Source organism: Ictidomys tridecemlineatus, chromosome 11, assembly GCF_052094955.1.
Source record: "Ictidomys tridecemlineatus isolate mIctTri1 chromosome 11, mIctTri1.hap1, whole genome shotgun sequence".
Lineage (NCBI taxonomy): Eukaryota > Metazoa > Chordata > Mammalia > Rodentia > Sciuridae > Ictidomys > Ictidomys tridecemlineatus.
Window position 1 is genome coordinate 19,244,798 of NC_135487.1, and position 10,619 is coordinate 19,255,416.

General features: G+C 44.3%; 1 long non-coding RNA gene across 3 annotated transcripts; it reads left to right on the forward strand.

The window, feature by feature from the left end:
- The first annotated feature begins 4,427 nt into the window (after positions 1–4,427).
- LOC144367968 (uncharacterized) lies at positions 4,428–10,239 on the forward strand. 3 transcript variants are annotated; one of them, XR_013427631.1, is made up of 5 exons: positions 4,428–4,618; positions 5,743–5,892; positions 6,822–6,971; positions 7,991–8,118; positions 9,988–10,239. It is a non-coding gene; the product is annotated as an uncharacterized LOC144367968 (long non-coding RNA). The 3 variants fall into 3 exon arrangements; XR_013427630.1 differs by having other exon boundaries at positions 6,822–8,118; XR_013427632.1 differs by lacking the exon at positions 6,822–6,971.
- The last annotated feature ends 380 nt before the right edge of the window (positions 10,240–10,619 follow it).

Sequence of the window (10,619 nt, forward strand, 5' to 3'; positions counted from 1 at the left end):
GTTAGCAAATGGTGCTGGAGCTGAGGAGTGACATATCTTTAGGCTGGGGCAGTCTTTGGAGTCATATGAATATCAAGAAGCCAGAGAAAGAATCACAAAATAGATTTATGGAGAGTAACAAGAAACTCTGTAGCCTCTGAGGGAGAAGATCAGAGAGATCCTCTCATGGATTCTTCCTTGGTACATTTTCTGTTGCTATAACAAAATGCCCGAGGCTGGAAACTTTATAAAGAAAAGAGGCTTATGGATGGAAATGTAGCTTATTGCTTGCTTAGCATGTGCAAATCCCTGGATTTGATCTCCAGTACTGAATGTTCTGATATGTAGATGCTAACATGCAATGGATTAGACAAAGAGGAATGAAGGGAAGGGAGGTGGGGATAAGAATAGGAAAGACAGTAGAATGAATCAGACATAGTTTCCTATGTTCAAATATGAATACACCAGTGAAACTCCACATCATGTACAACTACAAAAATGGAAACTTACACTACATATATGTACAATATGTCAAAATACATTCTACCGTCATGTATAACTAAAAAGAACAAATAAAAAATAAATTTTAAAAAAATCTTAGGCCTCACATATGCTAGGCAAGCACTCTACCACCAAGCTCCATCCCCAGCCCGAGCTTACAGTTGAAGACTGAAAGTCCAATAATGGATGGCCCCATCTGTTCAGCCTCTGGTGAGGGGCCCTCCGCTAAGTCACATCATGGTGAGAGCACATGGGACAGGGAGAGATCACATGACAAAAATGGGTCACGTAGGGGCTGGGGTTGTGGCTCCGTGGTAGAGTGCTTGCCTAGTACATGTGAGGCACTGGGTTCAATTCTCGGCACCACATAATAAATAAATAAAGATATCTTGTCCATCTACGACTGAAAATATTTTTTAATATTTATTTCTTTTAGTATTCGGTGGACACAACATCTTTATTTTATTTTTATGTGGTGCTGAGGATCAAACCCAGCACCAAGCACATGCCAGGCGAGGGCGCTACTGCTTGAGCTACATCCCCAGCCCTAAAAATATTTTTTAAATGGGTCATTTAGACTATCAATATTCATCACTACTCAAGAGCATGGGTGAAAATTCTGCTAATTCTGATACAGAGAAATTCAGGGGGCCAGACCTTCTCTTTTATAACAATTCACTTTTTCAGGAACGACCTGGGTCCCATGAGAACTACTTCAGTGCCCTCCAAGGGTCGTGTCCCCAGGGAACTAATTGCCACTCTCCTCTTAAGTGTTCCACCACCTCTAACACCACCACACTGGGGACCAATCCTCCAGTGCATAAAGCTTTGTGGGACATACTATATCCAAACCACAGCAGACCGGAAAGCATTTCATTCTTCAACAAATTTCTTGAGCATCTTTTACATGCCATGCCCAGATATAGTGGCAAACAAGGACAATTTCCTGTTCTTATGAAGCCTACAAACTAGTGGGGAAAACAGTAAAGCAGTAAATAAAAGCTAAAATGTCAGGGAATTATGTCTACTATAAATTTTTTTAAAAGAATGAGCAGCTGGGGAGGGATGGAGGTGAGTGAAAGGGCAGTCATTTTATTTAGTCTGGCTGTTCAGGGCTGAGGAGGAGATAAGAAGTTAGAGATGAGAACCCCAGGATAGAAGGGCAGGGTGTCAAGGAGACTGGATATTCACAATAGCAGCAAGAAAGCCTTGAGTTTTGTTTTCACAAAAACCACTGAAAATTTTTGTACAGAGAAACAACACAATCTTACTGCTTTTTGTAAAAATGGCTCTGGCTGCTCTAAGAAGCAGGGACCGTGGGGGAAGGCAAGGGAAGAAACAGAGAGAATGTGTGATAGTGTGGGCCCTCATGGTGGCCGCCAGGACTCGGGGTCTTGGAGGGAGAAGGAAGAGTGGGAGTTGGGATCTATTTTGACAGTTCCAGTTCCTGCTTCTGGTTCCTCTTGAGGCCTGTGTACATCTTGCCCCTGAGTTCATCTGATTTCCTCTTTTTACACTCCCTTCAAATTTCCTTCCTGCTTGGGCTAGTAGGCAAGAAGGGTTCTGGTAGTAGACACTGAACGCATCCTGGCTAGACAGACCGGCTTGCCAGGGTGGTCTAACTCACCATCCAGGGCAGGACAGGCCTTAGGTTTTTCTTTTTCTTTCTTTCTTTCTTTCTTTCTTTCTTTTTTTTTTTGTAGGGGGTTACTGGGAATTGAACTCAGAGGCATTCAACCATTGAGCTACAACCCCAGCCCTTTTTTTGTATTTTATTTAGAGACAAGGTCTCTCTGAGTTGCTTAACGCCTTGCTTTTTCTGAGGCTGGCTTCGAACTCGCGATCCTCCCGCCTCAGCTTCCTGAGCAGCTGAGATTACAAGCGTGCATGCGCCACAGCGCTCAGCCAGGCCTCAGTTTTACTTTTCTAGAGTTGGGCAAAGTGTTTTCTCTTGTGCGTGATATACACAGTAATTAACAACCTCCTAAGGGATTTTTTTTTTCCTTTTTGGCAGGGAACTTAGGAAGTAGTCAAGGAAAATTTACTTTATGATGTGAGGGAAATACTTATGATCTGTTATATGCCACCCCCAGTGATGCCTGCCACACCAGATAAGAGGTGCTGATAACAGTATCAGATGCCCAAATATGTAAAATAATGTGGGCCAGGGCTGTTCTAGAAGAATTGCAAATGTCAATTCATGTAAGCCTCGCACAGCCCTGGGGAGTAGGCTGTCACTGTTCTTATTTAACAGATGAGTTAGCTGAGAATGCTTCGGTGCCTAAAATTGCAAAACCAGAATTAGAGATGTAGTTTTGTGGCACTTGCCTGGGACGTGCAAGGCCCTGGGTTTGATCCTCAGCACTGCAAGAAAAGAGAGAGAAAAAATAAAATCACAGAACTAGTAGAGGCAGGAAGGTGGTCAGCTGAGGTCTTTGGGCTGCATGCTCTTAGCCAGAGTGTCTCATGCTCTACTTTCATGTGGGTTGGGAGGATTCTTTGTTGCATAGGACTGTCCCTCTCTCTCATAGAGGTGAGTTTAGTAGCCCTGGTCTTACGAACATTAACTCAGTTTAACCTTCTTGGCAGCACCATGCGTTAGGTGTTGTTACATGTGCCAGGGATTGAACTCAGGAGCACTTAACCACTAGCCACATCCCCAGACCTTTATTTTTATTTTTAGAGATAGGCTCTCACGAAGTTGCTTAGGGCTTTGCTAAGTTGCTGAGGCTGGCTTTGTACTTGTGACCCTCCTGCCTCAGCCTCCTGAAGCACTGGGATTACAGGTGTGCACTACCATGGCAGGATGTTGTTACATATTCTTTTTTTAAAAAAAAAATATTTATTTTTTAGTTGCAGTTGGACACAATATCTTTATTTTATTTATTTATTTATTTTTATGTGGTGCTGAGGATGGAACCCAGGGCCTCACACGTGCTAGGTGAGCCCTCTCCTGCTGAGCCACAATCCCAGCCCAGTTGTTATATATTCTAAACACCATTTTATAGAAAAGAAAACTAGACACAAGGAGAAAAAATAGTTTACTCTGACTTGCCCAGCTCATGATCGAGGATTCAGCATTTGAGCCCAAGAGTTTGCCTCCAGGTCCTATGCTTTTAACCATTCTGCTATCCTGCCTCACTAAGGGTTAAGAGAATAGATAAGGGGTGGAATGCCCTTGAAGTAGAGTCCAACAGACCTTTCACGTGCAGCTCAGGAGTTCAAGAGAGCCACTCCAGGCTGGAAAGACAAAGATTTGCAGGAACCAGAGTCCCTTCCCTTAGGCAGGTTTGGCCAGCAGCAGATGAGGCATGTCTTAATCCATTTCATGTTGCTGTAACACAATACCTGAGGCTGGGTACTCTACACAGAAAAGAGGTTTATTTGGCTCATGGTTTTGGTGGCTGGAAAACTGAAACAGCACAGTGCTAGTGTCTGGTAAAGTCCCCTACTCTCCATTGCATCACAATATGACAGAGAAAATAGAGAAGGAAATAGCTGGGTGCAGAAGGGACCGCAAGCGCGCGTGTGCGTGTGTGTGTGTGTGTGTGTGTGTGTGTGTGTTGGCTGAGATGCACAGCAAAGCCAAGCCCAAGGAATGTCCAGAATGCTGCCCTTCTGGTTGGTACCTTATCTTCCCCAGCTGTTTTCCTCCAGCCCCTCCTGCTGCAGCTGTTCTTCCCATAAAGAACATCCTGGACCCTCTTTACCTATAAGTCTGTGCCTTCATACTCTTTGCTATATGCTCACACATGGCTTATGGCGGTGCTAATATTGGTACCACTGGAGACAAAGTCAAATCTTCTAACACTATAATCCCACCCCAAAAACAATTTAACAAAAGCTGGAGGTCAAAGGACAGGAGACAGAGTTGGCTGCCCTTCCTGACCCTGTCCCTATTAGCCAGTCATACATCATAGGCAACAAACAGTGTCTGAAAAGCAGAAAAAAGAGCAGACCATTGCCCAAGACACCAATCAACAGCTTTAATTACAGCTCAGCTGCGAGGCCCTGGCCGTGACCCCTAACTCTGTCTTCTGATTTCTGTTCAGCCTTTGAATTTGTGGAGGATTTTGACTCAGACTCTGCTCTGGTTCCTCTTCCTCCTGCCCACTTCAAGAGGACCACCCCATCCAAGGTCAGTAATTAGAACCTGTGTCTTGATTAGCAATTATTTGTTCACAAGTAAGAGAAACCAACTCAAGCTAGTACAAAGGAAGACTGTATGCTGAGAAGGGGGGGGCCGCGGGGCGGGGGGGCCGCGGGGGGGGGGGGCGCCCAGAGTCCAAGGCAATAATCGCAGCCATATAATAGAATGTGGAAATGACCTCTGTTTCCTTCATTCCTTTTTTGTTGCAGTACTGGGGATTAAACCCAATGACACTTTACTACTGAGCTACATCCCTGGTTCTTCTTATTCTATATTTTGAGACATGCGATGTTCCTGGGCCGCCATTGCTTAGCGTCTGATCGCTATCAGTGAGCAGCAGCTCTTGACAGTTTCCTGTTCCCAGATCCCATCACCAGCACCATGTGATACCTTGATCTGATAATAGCCTTCTGAAAAGCTGTGAGGCAAGAGAGAAATTAAGTAGTTGAGGAATAATGAAGATATACCGAATTCCTTTTCTCCTATAGAGAAAGACACTGCTCACTAAGTTGTTGAGGGTCTTGCTAAACTGCTGAGGCTGACCTTAAACTTGAAATCTTCCTACCTCAGCCTCTTAAATTGCTGGGATCATAGGCGTGCACTATTGTGCCCCACCAACTCATTTAATCTCCAGAAGACCATGCAAGGCATGGTATGTGGAATTATCTCACTTGCAAATGGGGATAGTGAAGATTAGAGAGCCCGAGACACTCTTATTCAAGTTTCCACAACCAGAAAGCAGCTGAGCTGGGGTTTAAACCTAGGAGCAGAACCTACAAATCACCTGCTCTTTCTTCCACACTATGCTGCCTCTGCCCTGAAACAAATTTAGCACCTCCTTTCCCCAGCCTCTCTTGGTCTTGGCTTAATTCCTCCTCCTGCTCCCAAGACATGTTTTGGCAGTGAACTCCTAGCAGACAAACCTGTTCCCTTAGAAGATGACTTCATCTCTCATTCCTCCCCTGCCTTTCAGATAGAGAAACTGAGTCTTAACATCTTCAACAATTTTCTAGAGGAATTCAAGTTTCTCCTCTGAATTGTAAAGTCATGGTACAGTGCATTTGAAGGCGTTTAGAAATCGATCTAACATTTTATCCCATATTTATCTCCAGCTGTTAAATGGTCATCACTTCCACATTGCAGACCTACCAGAGTCAAAGCCAGGGGAACTGAATGAGATACATAGAAATGATGTCCCAGAAAAGAGAAGCAGCAACAGTTGACAAGAACAACATCCTCAATTTTCAAGATATTCACAGAATGTGTGTATGTTTTTTCTTTCTAAGTTCCCTCTTCAAAGAAAATATCCCACCCCAGTTCCAATTAACTTAATGGCACGCCCTAGTCATCTTTTTCTATTAAAGGGACAAAAATGAAGTCAGGGGCTGGAATTGTGGCTCTGTGGTAGAGCACTTGCCTCGGAAGCATGAGGAACTGGGTTTGATCCTCAGCACCACAGAAAAATAAATAAATAAAAATAAAGATATTGTGTCCATCTACAGCTAAAAAAAATTTTTTTAAAGATGAAGTCAGCTATGAAAATCCCTTATAAAAACTAAAAATGATTATAATAGTCATGGCTGGCAACAATATGACAAAACCACTTCTTACATAATTTGCTGCTAACATTGTAACTGGAACAACCCTTTTAAAAGCAAATTGGCAATGTATTTTAGGAGGCAGGAATCCCTCTCTTGGAGTTTTATCTGAATGAAATCGTATTACATAGGAAACCAAGTAATGAAAACTTTGATATATCAAAGGTGCATTACTTTGATATACAGGTGCTTACATTGGGACAGGTCTCACAATAAACTCAGCCCAGGTGACCTCATTTAGTCCTCAGCACAATTCTGAGGTGTGTGCTATTTTACCTCTCATATACCAAATGGGGAAACTGAGGCTACAGGAAATGACGTCATTTGCCCATGGTTCAACAGAGTTGAATCTGTTGGGTTCTGTTGAGCAGCTGGGTTCTTAGGATCACATATTATGTTCCTGGGCCACCTTTACTCAGTGTCTGATGGCTATCAGTGACCAGCTGCTCTTGATAGTTTCCTATTCCCAGACCCAACCACCAGCACCATGCTGATATCTTGATCTGGTAATAACCTTCTGAAAAGCTGTGTGGCAAGGGAGAAATTAAGTAGTTGAGGAATAATGAAGATACTGAGTTCCTTTTCTCCTATAGTGGTGTATGGAGAAGCCATTACTCAAGCTTCTACAATGTGCTAAGTACCCTAGATGGGTCACCATTAAAACCACCCAACTCCAAGATTGGGGATCATTTGTCTCTCTGATAGATGTGAAAACTGATACTCAGCTCAAAGTCACACAGCAAGTAAGTGGTCACAGTCTCATAGCCTAGCCCAGCCTGTCTCTTTCTCGAGCCCAAGTTCCTTCTCTAGGCGATCTCTTTGACCAAGACTCACACTAGAGTAACCAAAGTCAACTTGGGCAGAGAACATTGGCTGGTGGAGATGGGAGGATGTTTGGCTGCTGGGTCTAAGGGATACAGACCCAGCTCCAGAGGCAGGTCCTGGATGGGAAGTCCCAGGTTTTGGATCTAAGGAGTGGAGAACTTGGTGTGGGCTCAGCAGAGGCTTAACTGACTCAGCTAAGAGAAGAAGATAGTATGCAACGTCTAAAACTATATTCAGCATCAGGTGGAGAAATAAATAGACAAACTGAGGCAGAATCCCAGTGAAGGACCAGGCCAGGGCTGGAGATGTGTCTCAGTGGTAGAGTATTTGCCTAGCATGGGCGAGGCCCTGGGTTTGATCCCTGGCACCACAAGAAAAACAAAATAATGACAATGACAACAAAATAAAGGACAAGGCCAGCATGACAGGAGAAGGCTAAAGACTGTGATTTGTGGGTCTCCAGGAGCACCCTCCAACACTTTAGGACCTTTCCTATATCCAAAACTTCTTTCCCCAGAAAAGAAAAGGGACAAGTTCTAGGACAATCTGAGTCAGTTCTGGGGAATCTCCCTCCTATTTGTCAGCTGAGGGACAAATGGATACAGGGTCTGGAACCATCCACCCACTTAACCGTACTTCATGCCCTCGCTGGCTCAAGGGGTACGTGAGCTGACAGAGGAGTCCCGAGGGAAGCACTGGAAAGGCTGAGGAAGCTGGTCCAGTGAAGGAAAATGTCTCTTCAGTGGACTTCTTCTCCACCCTGGAATATTATCACAGGAAACAAGAAACCCTGTCCATGCCTCTTGCCCCATGTCCTCTTACATTAGTGACACACCTTTTCCCTTTCTCTTATGGTTCCAAGAAGACCAATAAAGGGAGGGTGCTGGCAGGGGACCTAGGAGGGAAACTGGGTAAAGGTCTCTGTTTTTCCTACAAGAGCTGCTGTGCCCCGAGTTACTTCCCAACAGTAAGAAAATCTAGAGTGGATCAAAGATGAAGACTTCCTGCCGGAGGCCACCTCAGGATCAGTGACTCACTCCCTGGAATGTAGAATGAGGTGTCAAGGTGAGTATTCTGAGAAACCTGTCAGAACAGATCAGACTCACCTTTGAAAGAGGCCAAACCAAGCCATAGGCAAGACCACCCACACCAGAAGCACCATCTCCCTGCCTTGGATCCAGCCTGGCCAAGGCAGATGAAGACGGACAATCTAGACCAGAGGGACAGGAAGAATGGGGAGCCTGAGAATATTGAGCGCCTGCGGTGTGCCCAAAATTCCACGCATCTCAATGAGTACTCACTACCCCCTAAGAAGTCGAGATTCTTAACTTTCAACATTTTACAAATGAAAAAAGATATTAACTCAGATATTCCATTAATATCAAAAGTTCACTGAAGTGACCTATTCCCCAAAAGAAGTAACTTGGGGAGATAAAGGGAATTAATTTTTTAAAGACCAAAGGGCACGGCCTGGAATTCAGACACTTCAATAACGAGAGATGCTTCATACTCACCAGGTGTAAGGTATTGTTCCACACACTTTTAATTCTTAGGGCAACTGCATGAAGTAGATAATAATATCATTTCCATTTTACAGAGAACTAGGACCTAGAGAAGTTACATGACTCACCCAGGGTCACACAAGTAGGAAGTGGCAAGGCCAGCCAGCATCTAAACCAAGGTAGTCTGGGTACAGAAACAGTGCCCTGAACCATTATAGCAAGGGTTATATCTTGTGTGTGAAAAGTAGCTGGGCCTAAGGATAATCTAGAGTGAAGGCTTTATTCTCTCCTGCTATAATCAATTCTCGGGTGGAGAGGTTCTTACCTTTCTCCACAGTCACACCCTTTTGTCATGAAACTTTGCTATGCTCCATTTCTAATGTTGGGCTTAATCATGTGACTTGATGTGACCCATAGAGTATTAGCAAATGCCATGTGCTACAGTTTGGATGTTAAAGTTCCCATGTATTAAAAGTTTGGTCTCCAGGGTGATCCTTTTGGAAGGTGGTGGAACCTTTAGGAGGTAGCTTCTAGTGGGAGGTCCTTAGGTCATGGGAGGTGTGCCCTCAAAGAGGCTTTTGGCTACTGGTCTCTTCTTCCTTATCTGCTTCTTGGCTCATGAGGTGAGTGATTTGCTCTACCATGTGCATCCACCATGATGTGCTGCCCTTACCAGGGTCCCAAAACAGTGGAGCCACCTGATCTTGGATGGGAACTTCCAGAAACATGGCCCAAAATAAACCTTCTCTCTCTCTCCCTTAACCCCCTCTTAGGCATTAAACCCATGACCTCACACCTGCAGGCAAGTGCTCTACCACTGAGCCACAACCCCAGCCCAACCTTTTCTCTTCATAAGTTAATTGCCTCAGATATTTTGTGTTATAGTGACAGAAAGATGACTAATACACCTTACAAACTGGGGCTATATAAAGCACTTGTATGGGGCTGGGGCTGTAACTCAACGGCAGAGTGTTTGCCTAGCATGCTTGAGGTACTGGGTTCAATCCCCAGCACCACAAAAAAAAATGAACAAATAAAATAAAGGCATTCTGTCCATTTACAATTATGGAAAAAAAATAAAAGCACTTGTATGATAGGCTTGCCCACTCTTGTGCCTCTGCCATACTTGTGGGATCATATCAGACTATTCTAAGGAGAAACAGAGTTGAGATACCAGCCAAGGTCAAACTAGATCAACCAATCAACCTCTACACAAGAGCAAGTCCAATCCAGACCAGGAGAGCTGCCAAGTTGGCCATCAAATGAGCAATACATGTTTATTGTTTCATGCTTCTAAGCATGTGATTATTCCAAGCTATGTACCATTATTATTGAGGTATATACTTGAAATAACACTCCCCCAACAATATTTTTATCAAGTAACTCAAGATGGCCCATTCACTAAAGAAACCATATTCTTCTTGCCCTGCAGTACTGGCCCATGATGAAGGTCGATTCCATCAGACTCCCTGTCCTGAGAATTTGAATTTTGAGACACTCACCCTCAATTAGGAGAGATCCTGTTGAACATTGCTCCTCATGGTGGTAGTGGCAGCTACAACCTGGGGCTAGACCTTCCAGCTCTCCTTTGGTTCCTCTCTGCTCCACTTACTTCTTCAGCTACTCATAAATTCATTGATCCCCACCTACATACTTTCAATAAATTCTCTTTTGCTGAAAACAAGCACCGATGATGTCGTTTGTGTTCTATCTACTGGTCAAGTTTCAGGCCTGCTGCCTACCAGCTGCACTGTCCAGAGGCTTGATGGATTGATGAACTCCCAAGAAGTTCTTTGGCCCTGATGTCACCCAAGAACCACAGGACAATGGTGTCTGAGCATTGGAAAAGAAGCAGATATATCTCCTTGCTGCTTCTAGGTAGCAAGAGTCTAGTCAGGTAGTCTGTGCTGGGTTCACAGGATGCTCCCAAATAGAGCATTTGACTCTGAGCACTCGACTCTGACTCTTGAGGGACAGTCTTAAAAACACTGAGAGAGCTGAAGTGGTCTCAGTGGGAATAGTGACAGTGACAATGCTAGGGGCATTGTCCACTGTCCTCCAAGT